Raw genomic sequence first — 12,439 nt, forward strand, 5'->3', positions numbered from 1 at the left:
TGTGGTACATTTTACCTTAAAGCATAATGCATACATTCACCATAAGCTTCCATAGAGAAGCAAGTAGAGGATGCCCAAAACTGCCTGTCTAATTTTCCCATCACTAAGGACTCTGGCAACTGGGCTTTGGTGTGCTGGATCCCTCAGAGCAGCTGCAGAGATGAGATGTCAGCCGCCCAACTCCCTTAGGGTCAAAAGGACACAATTGACATTTACAGAATAGTAGCCACTTTCCAAGTTGTTTTGTTTCCAAAATGTCCACCAATGTAGAAAGTACCCTATAAAGATTGCTGTGACATGCATTTTACAGCTTTCTTCCAGTTTTACACAAGGTTGGTGGCCACAGCCTTAATATACAAGCTCTTAAGGATCCACAAATTCTGGATAATCCAAGAAAAAGGCAAGGGGGGGCAATATCCAACATAGACTGCTGGACTGAAAGACTCAAATGGATAGCGCAAGTGATTTCTCTTACAGGTAAACTTTCTTGGCATCTTTGGAGGGGAAAAAGTCCCAAGAACAGGTAATCAAAATGTGCGAATGCTCATCACAGCAAGGGTCTGCGAAAAGGGCTATGACCATCCTGACTTGCTTTACAAGGAGGAGAAAAGGTAAAGGCCTTAGCAGAGCTTGCTTTGGCTTTAAATATAATGTTGCATGAGGAGTCAAAATGATACAGACTGGGGCAGATGCAAGGAAGCTGTTGGCTTGTCAATGACAAAAGAAGAAGAGTTTGTGCAAACAAGGTTGATGCCAATAACCCCAGATCTAGGTGTCAAGCTTACAGAACCCAGGTCCCACAGACATAAAAAGGTAATTATCAACATGTTGAAAGTAGACATCAACGCACACGTGTTGACAACATGGTTCATAGGTTAGTACTAGGCTAACTGCCTTGTGGGCCATTTTAAGCCTAGCCAATGACCCTATATGAGAATCAAACCCTGCACCTTGTGTTTGCAAGGGAAATACCTTAACCACATGAGTCCCTAATTCACAATAAAGTCCAAGGGAGGGAAGGTAAAGCCAGAATCTCTGAATCAGCATGTACAAATGCAATGCCAGAGAGGAGTTCTGAAGACATTCTAAGAAACGGTGGGGTGGAAATTTCCTCTGTACTCCCAGTTTCTTGGAAGCAGGGTATACAGCACAACTCCTTCCTTGAGCCCTAAGCACTGCTTCGGAAAACTTCCAAACATGGGAGGGGGAAGGGGTAGCTCTTATCATAGGAGACAACAAGGCCAGCCTTCCAGTCTGACCTGGAAGTAAAAGAATCATAAAAAGTGAAAGGATATTAGCACCTTTGGTACTCAAAGCCAAGGCCTCTAAAATATTGTGCTGGCGCGTCACAGCCACTGCAACAACAAGAGCTGCTGGATAGGAAGGTGTTTTTTTTTCCTTTAAGAGCTTCATCTTTTCAAACAAAAGCCAGCCTCACATCACTTTGCCTAAATTTTCCTTGACCAAAAGCAGAGCACAGCAGATGAGCTCTAGGGAGGATTAGTACTCTTGCTACATTATGGGATGGGGGGGGGTCCTGGCAGCCTAAAAATGGTTGTGTGCCAAGTAGTTGTAATACATGCTGGACTTAGTCCTGTATGCATGGTGTATAAACCTCCTCCTACGTCTTCTACCAGTGATCACATAGTTAACCCAACAGCTTTGTTCACTGACTGCACCGTTTCACAGAATCAAAAGTACTGTGCCCATAAAATTACCTGTTAGGAGGACTCTGCACTGTTTCATAGAATCAAAAGTACTTTTCCTGTTAATAAACGGTTAGGAATGTATCCACTTACCATTACTACTGAATAAAAATTCAAAGAACTGCCTGACTTTATCCACAATGGGAGGATGCACGCTCCACCCTTGTGTGTGGTGAGAGGAAGCACTCAACTTCTCCTCGACAGAAACCAGAGATGAAAAAATTTAATTTTAATCCTGACACTATATAAAATGAACAGCCAGCCACTCGAGTGCACAGGACAAGATCAATTAAAATCAGAGCACCACAAGCAAAACAGGGATGCCCCCTCCACCTACACATTCTTCTCCTCAATTTAAGTTGAAATCCTGTTGAGATAAACAAACAGAACGTACTCTTGGCAGACAGAACGTACTCTTGGCAGACAATCCCCACTATTAAAAGGTCAATTACATAGAATATGAACACAGTTCTGGTTCTATAAATAGAAGGACCACAACCAACATACGGAGATACTCAAGACTACAAAAGTGCATGTCAAGAAACAAGTTGATAAGCATAAAACAAAAAAGACTGGAACAGAACCCCCCCCCCCCACCAATGACCCAAAGGTCTGCACTCCTGAATTAAAAAAATTCAAAGTCACTGCCCCTGAATGTTGTGAGACAGGCTTTTCCCAAAAAGAGAAGTGCGATCCCTCTACAACAACACAGTATCCTCTAGTCTCCATTTAAAGGGGGACGGTCACACACACAACTGGGGGCTCTGAACAGTTAATCACTTATACATACAATATAATAGCATTCCATATACTATTGTTATAGTGTATTATCAATTATACATTAACAGTTAAGAAAACTAGGAAGGCACAGAGGATAGCATGGTCGCCTCACAGCAAGAGATTCCCCAGTTCAATTCTCGTGAATGCCTCCTGGGAGGAGTCTGCATGTCCTCCCTGTGTTCACATGAGTTTCCTCCAGGTGCTCTGCTTTCCTACACATTCCAAGATATGCAGTAGGTGGACTGGACACTATAAATTGGCCACAGGTGCAAATGTGCATGCAAGAGTGTGGTGTGGAAGAAATACCACACCAGGGGTAGCCACCTGGCAGTATAAACCTTAATCACTGGTGAAGTGACACTCCGAGCCCCAATGTGCAAAGATGGGAAAAGGGTGTGTGGATGAATAAATCTCTGAATGTTTGCGTTTGTGTGGCTGCTCACCATAACTGGTATAACAGCAAAGGTAGATAATAGGTTCTCATTGTATTATTTCATAATAGGGTCGTGAACCACATTAAAACTACCATTCCTTAGCCCTACTGATCCATAACAAAAACATGCAGCCACTCAACTCAAGACATTTCTTGGATAACCATATCAGACACACAACGGTTTAGGCCAAATCACGCACAGCCTATTTTAGGTTATGGAATATATGCAACATCTTCCCAGCCATGGCAAAATTACAGCCCCAGTTCTGCTTTGACTTCTCCAAGCATTAAAGTCTCATGTGAAGCTGGGGGGGGGGGGGGGGAATACCTAGCCAGCTCAGGCCTTCTAGCGCCAGTCTGGTTTATCAATTACCTAGGTCAGTCATCAAGATGGAATGGGATGCATACACTCTCCATTCCCAACTACTTGGTAAAAAAGTGGATATACAACTTACTCAAGGCTCAGTTTGGGGTTTTTCACCTTTGGTCAATGACATGACTAAAATCACAAGAAAGTAAAATTGATCCAATATGCTAATGGCTTCCACAGCTATCCTGGCAGATGAAACAAGGATCCGTTAAATGATAAAATTACAATCGGACTTTTACTCACCAAATATATAAAACTCTATACATTTTGCTTACAAAGCCAAAAAACAAATCAAGCTACAACTATCAAAGTCTCACACCCCAAATGAGATGCACTCAAATGCATCAGCACTACCTACTTTAGTAGCATCTCAGTTGCAGGCAAATGTTTTATTCAAAACAGCAGTGAAAGCTTGTAAGCACTTTTGTCCCAAGTTTAAAACAATACAGGAACTTCATCAGACAAGCTAAAAAAAGAGAGCCAAGACTGCATTTAAATAAAGCGAGGCATATTATATAATTTCCTCTTTGCAAACTTAAAGGGAAATCATGCTCATAAACAAAGGCTATGGTCCTGGATCCCAAATGTAAAAATGTTACATATTACACAGTATAAACTTCACTTGCTAGTATATAATAAAGGCATATTAAATGTTTCATAAATATTTATGCGCACACACACACACACACACAATTATACTGGTGCTTCAAATGGCATAAAGTTAAGCACTCAGAACATACAAGTTCATATGAAAAATTCACTTCAAAAGTGTCAACATTTACCGTACCCATTCAATTCTAACTAGTATACTTTCACGTGTGTCATCATACTAAAATTGGCAAGACTAAAGGTGAAAAATAAAATAAACTGCACTAAATCCTCCATGTTCAGGGCAGTGGATCTAGATGTAAACATGTGTATGCATGTATTCTAAGTTAATTCTAGGTTCAGTCACATGAATTGTTATAAAGTAATAATCCACATATGGGAACAAAGGAATGTCTTATCTATTTAACACCTTAAGCTTCAAAAGGTTAGATATAGATCTGTGGTCGTTAAAGCCTGGCCAGTGTGGGGAATCTAGCCTGATCTGCCAAAAATCGGCTTTTTCTAACAGGTAAGACCAGGCTCCTCCTCTAAGTAAGGGGGATATGGTGTCCAGCATAACAAACTTGAATTTGTGGTCAGTGTATTGATTAATGTGTTTTGCCAGAGCATCGACTACACAATGGTCGCTAATGTTTCGAAGGTGTTCGCCTAGTTTCTGCTCCGTTCTGCCAATGAAAAAACGTTGGCAAAACTCAGAGGGCACAACTACCTTGTCAGAATTAGTTGAATTTGTCCTTAATCCTTAGTTTCATGCAGTTTATAGTGGTTTTATTTCCCTCTAATATGTAGGGGCAAAAACTTACATGAACCACATTTGTGCATGTAACCTGCCTTATGTGGTTTACCCTGGTGTTCTAACAGGGATTTCATGTTCCGCCCTTTACGGAAAACAAGTGGGTTTGTTCCCTAAAATGGTTGTCAAATCAGTTTCATTTGTTAGCAGTTTCCCAGTTCTTTTCTAGGATGTTCTTAATGGAGTAGACTGAAAAAGTAGTAAGAAAACAAGATTTAAACAAGCTAGTATCATGTCTCTTGTCGTTGAACAACTACATCTGAGGTAGGTTCAATCATTACACTCGTGGTGGAATTAGGAACAGAATATCTCTAACAAACATAGGGAACCTCAAAACACCGGACCAAACCCAGTTTGGCTTTAAGGGCAGATTATGCCTCCTAAACCTGGTGGACTTGGAAAAGGTGGTACACACAGCCTACCTAGACCTCGCTAAGGCCTTCGACACCATTCCCCATTCTGGTATTATAGACAAGCTCACCAGGCTGAACATAAACCCCTACGTCACAAGATGGGTTGCCAACAGGCTCATGGCCAGAACCCACATGGTGAGAGTTGCAGGAGCTAGTCCGACTCTAAACTGGTTACAAGTGGCGTTCCCCAGGGCTCAGTCCTAGCACCCCTCCTGTTCAACATATACTTCTCAGAGGTACAGGCAAGCACAGGAGGACCAGGTTCGCAAACGACTGCAAACTAGGCGCTATAATTGACTCTCCGGCTGACACAGACATCCTCCAAAAGATTCTCACGGAGACAGATACCTGGTGTCAAAATCATGGCCTCAAGCTAAATGCCCAAAAAGGGGCATAGTCACCCCCTTTGGAAAAAAACAAAGTACCCACAAACTACCACATAGGTGGTAGTCCCATAAATATGGAAGAGGTAATAAGGGGTCTGGGGACCCAAGTAGATAGTAATCTCTCCTTTGATAATCACATTGCCAAAGTGGTTAGAAAATCCTTCTATGTGGCCCACCTAATCACAAAAGGGTTCACATCCAGATCAGAGGAGGTCATTGTGCCCCTCTACTCATCAGACCCATCAGAGTACAATGCCCCATTTGGGATGTACCTTACAAGACACCTGCAACAGCTGGGAAGACCACAGAAATACCTCACCAAGAGGATCATTGGCCTCAAACAGATGCCCTATGCAGCTTGACTGAAGAAACTCCAGTTGTACTCGGTTGCATACCATCTACTCAGAGGTGATCTCTGCCCGACATACAAGGCCATGTTCAACCCAGAACTCTGCTGGACAGAGGCACAGGGAACTAATCTAAGGGGGGTGGCGAAAGCCAACATATTCTGGCTAGGCTTATAAATGCCTTCGGGCAGACAGCTTAGTACCTACCTATGAACCTATAGCAGTCATTGTGGGGCACTTGTGTCCAGGAGGGGAGTAAAGTAGCTACTCTCTCGTTTGACCAGGACATTTTTAATATATTTTTTTTTTTTATGAACCTAGAATTAACTTAGAATACATGCATACACATTTACATCTAGATCCACTGACCTGAACATAGAGGATTTAGTGCAGTTTTATTTTATTTTTCATCTTTATTCTTGCCCATTTTAGTATGATGACACACTTAAGAGATGTGAAAGCATACTAAATCAGAACTGAATGGGTATGGTAAATGTTGACATTTTTTAATCTGAAATGAATTTTTCATAGGAACTCATATGTTCTGAGTGCTTAACTTTATGACCTTTGAAGCACCAGTATAGCTATATGAACATATTTATGAAACGTATAATATGCCTTCATTATATTATATGTTTTTAATCATACTACCAGTTTTAAGTATGTACTGTGTAATATGTAACATTTTTACATTTGGTATCCAGGACCATAGCCTTTGTTTGAGCAGGATTTCCCTTTAAGTTTGCAAAGAGGGAATGTAATATGCCCTGCTTTACTTAAAATACAGTCTTGGCTCTTTTTAGCTTGTCTGAAGTTCCTGTATTGTTTTAAACTTGGGACGAAAGCACTTACAAGCTTTCACTGCCGTTTTGAATAAAATGTCTTTTTGGATTCATTGGTTTGTTTACCTTTCTGGCGTTTGTACAACCAGATCATATCCATTACCTTCACTCTTATACTAAAGCAGCTGCAAATCTTAGAACAGACCTGTAGCACAACAGCATGGTGTACAGCTGGTCATCATTGTGAACAAGTACCTTTTAATTCCTTATACCTCCTTACTATCCCTTCTTCACTTCCTTACTGCTATACAATTCTCTTCCCGGATTTTCTTTCTAAATATACCACAAGCCTGTTTTCCCTCGCCTTACACTGCAATTCCTATTTGTATTAGAATAACTTACCTTTAATTTCTCTACAAACTGTCTAAAATGTCTCTAAATATTAAATTATACACTTTTCATCAATTACTAACCAATGTTTTTGTATTAGGTTTAATTTGTTATAACTATTTAAATTACAGATATTTCGTATTATTTTTGAAGACTGTAAAAATATTGTTCTTAAAATAATTTGGAACTTTTCTCCCAGGGCCTCCGCTGAAAATGGGCATCTACCCAGTCAGACTTTCCTGGTAATCAAATGCCAATAAATAAACAGATCTCTGTGCAGTCTACAATGATTGACTAAATGCCAATCGTAGACTGCCAATCTCAAACACAGTTAAAATCCGATTTACATCCCCCTCTCACCAGGTCATACCATTCAACACAGCTGCCTGAATTCAGAGGTGAATGTTCGGTTTGCTAAGATGGTAACCAGAGATTGGAGAAATCAAATTTGGGTCTAGAGAACAAATGAATTTAAAAGACCTCTGCCTAAACCACTAGTTTTCTTGACTCATTAAGCTTCCTAGTTAACAGCCATAAGTCATATAACCTTGGAGCATCAATGGTAAATTATCAAAAAATTAAGTTTGAGGACACCTGCTATTGTGTGGTTATCAGGAAAGTAGAGAACAAAACCCAAATGTATTCTGGCATGATATACCTTAAAAAAAGGCATTCAAAACTGCTCTGAAAAGTTCCTCCAAATCAACAAATCTGACAATGTGGTACGACCAAAAGCAATGGTGCACTCATCATCATCTTTCGGCTTTTCCCCGATAGGGGTTGCCACATCTCTTTCCATTTCTTCCTATCCTCTGCATCTTGCTCTGTCACACCAACCACCTGCATGTCCTCTCTCACCACGTCCATAAACCTTATCTTAGGCCTTCCTCTTTTCCTCTTACCTGGCAGCTCCATCCTTAGCATCTTTTTCCCAATATACCCATCATCCCTCCTCAGCACATGTCCAAACCAACGCAATCTCGTCTGTCTTGCTTTGTCTCCAAACTGTCCAACATGAGCTGACCCTCTAATATACTGATTCCTAATCCTATCCATCCTAATCACACCGAGTGCAAATCTTAACATCTTTAACTCTGCCACATCCAGCTCGGACTCCTGCCTTTTTGTCAATGCCACTGTCTCCAACCCATAAAAGATAGCTGGTCTTACTACTGTCTTGTAGACCTTCCTTTTCACTCTTACTGGTACCAGTCTGTCACAAATCACTCCTGACACTTCTCCACCCATTCCACCCTGCCTGTACTCTTCTTCACCTCTCTTCCACATTCACCATTACTGTGAACTGTTGATCCCAAATACTTAAACTCGTCCACCTTTACCAACTCTACTCCCTGCATCCTCATCATTCCTCTACCCTCCCTCTCATTTACACACATATATTCTGTCTTAGCCCTGCTGACCTTCATTCCTCTGCTCTCTAGAGCACATCTCCACCTCTCCAGAGTCTCCTCAACCGGATTCCTACTCTCACTACAGATCACAATGTCATCTGAAATCACCATAGTCCATGGAGCCTCCTGTCTGATCTCGTCTGTCAACCTGTCCATCACCACTGCAAATAAGAAAGGACTCAGAGCTGATCCTTGATGTAATTCCACCTCCGCCTTAAACGGATCTATCACTCCCACTGCAGTCCTCACCACTGTCACACCACCCTCGTACATATCCTGTACCACTCTTACATACTTCTCTGCCACTCCCGACTTCCTCCTACAATACCACAACTCTTCTCTAGGCACCCTGTCATATGCTTTCTCCAAGTCTACAAAGACACAATGCAACTCCTTCTGACCTTCTCTGTATTTCTCCAATAACACTCTCAAAGCAAACATTGCATCTGTAGTGCTCTTTCCTGGCATGAAACCATACTGCTGATCACTAATCATCACCTCCCTTCTTAACCTAGCTTCTACTACTCTCTCCCATAACTTCAAGCTGTGACTAATCAATTTTATCCCTCTGTAGTTACTGCAGCTCTGCACATCACCCTTAATACAAACAGTCAATGCTAAATTCGCTTTATAAGCTCATGCAATGCCATATGCCATGCAGTACTGATTAACATGATTAAAGTAGCAGCATTACATTAAGACTGTACTATAAAATGCAATGTTAACTACAAGGTAACTTTGATGATGACACATTCTCACAAAATTTCTGCAATGTTTTTCTGCAATGTTAACTGCAAGGTAACTTTGGCGATGACACATTCTCACAAAATTTCTGATAAAATCTTGCAAAATGATTCAATTATAGCATTAGTTGAATGTTCATATCTTGTCTTAAATGTTGATGCATAATGTGAGAAGGGGCTACAAAGGAATCCCGATTCACTGAATGAAAAGATGCACTTCACAAAGTTGGGCACTCCATTGGTCTCAACATGCTTTTTGATAAGGAAATCTAGTTTATAAGGTAGTGAACCTCGTCCCAGTTGAGATAAGGGAAGAAACTGGTCCCAGTTGAGATAAGGGAAGAAACTGATCAGAGGAGCTACATCATATATAAAAGCAAAAATAAACAGAACACAGTTTGCCATAAAACATGAAGAAACTAAACAAACTGGTGGGGAAGCCTTTCCACCTGCTTACTTAGATGTAATTCCATGTTCACAAACTCGGGTGGGCAAAATCCGGCAACTGTGGATTTCAAGCATCATTCTCCTTTATTAAATCAAATTCAACAGACGTGACTGTGTGAGGTTGTTCGTTAAAGGTACTCACTTAAAGTCAGTTTCAGAACTATCAAGGGTCTTAACACCGGAAAGACACCTCACCTTTAATTTGAAGTTGGATGCATTTATCTATGAAAAGAAGACTTTTGAAAGCTGCAATACAAGACAGTGGTACGACAGACACTTTTGCTTGTCCCAACATCACACAAACATCCAGACACTTCAACATGGGAACAGATTAAAAATATATTTTGTGATCCATTATTCACAATAAATCTGTCTATGAAGACAGGCTCAATGAAAACTACTAGAACCGAGTAACATTTTACATGTAGGTGAACCAATCCACAAGGACCTTTCTCAAGCATGACACAGTTACAAATACAGTATTAAAAAAAAATGGTGTGTCAAGACTGAAAAAGCTAGTGTCAATGTGTGTGCGAGCAGCAACAAAGCAAGGAAAAAAAAAAAAAAAAAAAAAAAAAAAGAGTGGGTAGAAAGTGTAGACCTCCTCTTCCTGGTGATGCTTTACAATCTGGTTTGGACATCTATTACATCGCTTACACCACTTACGGAAAAATAAGGCAATGATGTAGGAATACCGTGCTCATGAAAGAAAAGACTAAAAATACTGAAAAGAAAAAGCTCAAGGGAAAATCAGTTTGCTAGAACAAAGAACAAGCCAAACTTTAAACTCCTTGTACTTTACTTTCGCAAGACCAGGTTTCTGAAGGAGCTTACTCATGTAAATCTTAAACCTGCTTCATAATACTGGTTGTTTTCCCAGAGCCAACTTTCTGACTACACAGCTGAATAACCCTATCCCACCCAGACACCAAACAACCCTTCCATCTCACTACATATACAGAAAAATGTTCGAGAGTTTAAAAGCTCATTTTACTCATGTCATTTCTGAGAGTTCTGATGTTAAAAAGTCTAGAAATTAAATACTTACATTACAGAACACACAAGCTAAAATTACTTGTATGGCATAACACAGCTATATTTTATTACATTACTTTGACATTCATACTGGTGGCAATATACTCTCAACCAATCAAAAACAAATCTAAACAGAAAATATTAGTACTATTAACTTAAGCCAGTAACAGAATAAATGAATATCCATTTTCTAAAATAAAAGTCTACAACTCTTAATTGTCATTATTTATCAAGGGTAATTCGCCACATTTACTCCAAAAGTCACCGGTTTTAAGAGGAATTAAGAGGGTTAGAGCTAGAACTTGAGGCAACACTAGGCACAGTAGAAAGGTATGCTATTTATTTATTGCACATTTGTTGACCGAGACAGCCCAACTGGATACACGTCCACTTTCAGCGGAGGCCCGGGAAGAAAAGCTCCAATACTACAGATAAAATAGGAATGCTGTCGAGTAACATGTCTTTCTTTCTTTCTTGCATTGTGTAAAGGTTTAAGGGTATATACAACCCCCTCATAAATAAAAAATAAATACATATCACAGCAATTTAGTTTACAACTACGTGGCTGCATCCGTGGCATACCCTAAACAGCACAAAAACCTCCCTAATGTGCAACATTCAAATTATAAAATTACTCCTTAAAAATCTAATCCCCCCCCCCCCCCCCCCCAAAAAAAATAAATTCACATTACAATTCAATTTGTATCTACGTGGCTGGCTGGCTCCGTCACATACCCTACACACCACACACCACAACAACTTTCCTAATATAAAAGGTTCAAATTCTAAAATTCTCTCTTAAAACTGTGATCCCATAGCCAATCTTTCAACAATAATTAGATCTACTTTGGTATGTCAACAACTCAAATATATATTAAAAAAATACTCCACCTATCTATTCTTATTTCTAGAAAAATCATCATGATGTCTCTACAAAAAGGGTTTAAATACACATATGCGAAACTATTTTTCTTGCGGTTTTATTAACTATTAAACAATCATAATATAATAAACATACCTTAAGTGACTATCCCTTCCTAACACCGACGTAGCACTAAAAGAAATGTTTTCCGTTTTCCCACTGCTGACGTGCCCCTAAGATCAAACAAAATATTCTACCCGCATGCGTATTACTTGATGTCATAAGGACAGTCGAAGTAAAATGAGTACTGACCCGGAAGTAATATTTTGTGATGTCATTTTTTTTTTTTTCTTCTTCTTTCTCCTCCTCCTTCCATGTTTGCTGTGGTATGGTTTAGGGATACGTTTTGTGATATATATATATATGTGTTTTTTTTTTTACCTCAGCTGTTGCTTTCCTTCTCTTCGATTTATTGATTCTTCTCAAATAGATAGTTCTAGGGGCATTAATTAGCTGAAATAAGTCTGTGCAAAGATTCTCTGACTACCACCATCTATGGAGTATAGCATCAAAGTATACCCCTCCCCGAAAAAATGCTCATGTTGAGAGGAATGGTGACTCTAATTTTGTCGCTATATGTCTTTTTCGTTAGAAGCTTGCAACTTATGCGGCAGTGTGTGCTTTCACCATCAGGACCGTTTCTGCTGAAAGACGTTAGAACGTTAACTTTTTTTCCAAGCACTGTATTGCATCGTGCAAATGATTGGGTTATTAGTGTGTTCTGGTAGTTGGAGAACGTATGCCAACCTGAAAAGATGGAAATAAGAGCTTGACATTCAAAACTAGCTCTCAACCTTGTTACCTAAAAAGGTCAATTGACCAGACCACCTACCCGGTTATCAAGTTGTAAACCAAATATCTTGGTACAACA

At 39.9% G+C, this 12,439-nt stretch overlaps 1 protein-coding gene across 1 annotated transcript in view; it reads right to left on the reverse strand.

Moving 5' to 3' along the window:
- SEC61G (SEC61 translocon subunit gamma) overlaps positions 1-11,802 on the reverse strand; it is a 28,782-nt gene extending 16,980 nt beyond the window's left edge. Inside the window, exon 1 of the mRNA XM_044065101.1 lies at positions 11,665-11,802. The gene's annotated coding sequence lies outside the window, so the exon portion shown is untranslated. The remainder of the gene's footprint in view (positions 1-11,664) is intronic.
- Positions 11,803-12,439: the final 637 nt, after the last annotated feature.

The sequence above is a fragment of the Protopterus annectens genome, chromosome 3.part0, assembly GCF_019279795.1.
Source record: "Protopterus annectens isolate FY-2018-M chromosome 3.part0, PAN1.0, whole genome shotgun sequence".
NCBI classification, from domain to species: Eukaryota; Metazoa; Chordata; order Ceratodontiformes; family Protopteridae; genus Protopterus; species Protopterus annectens.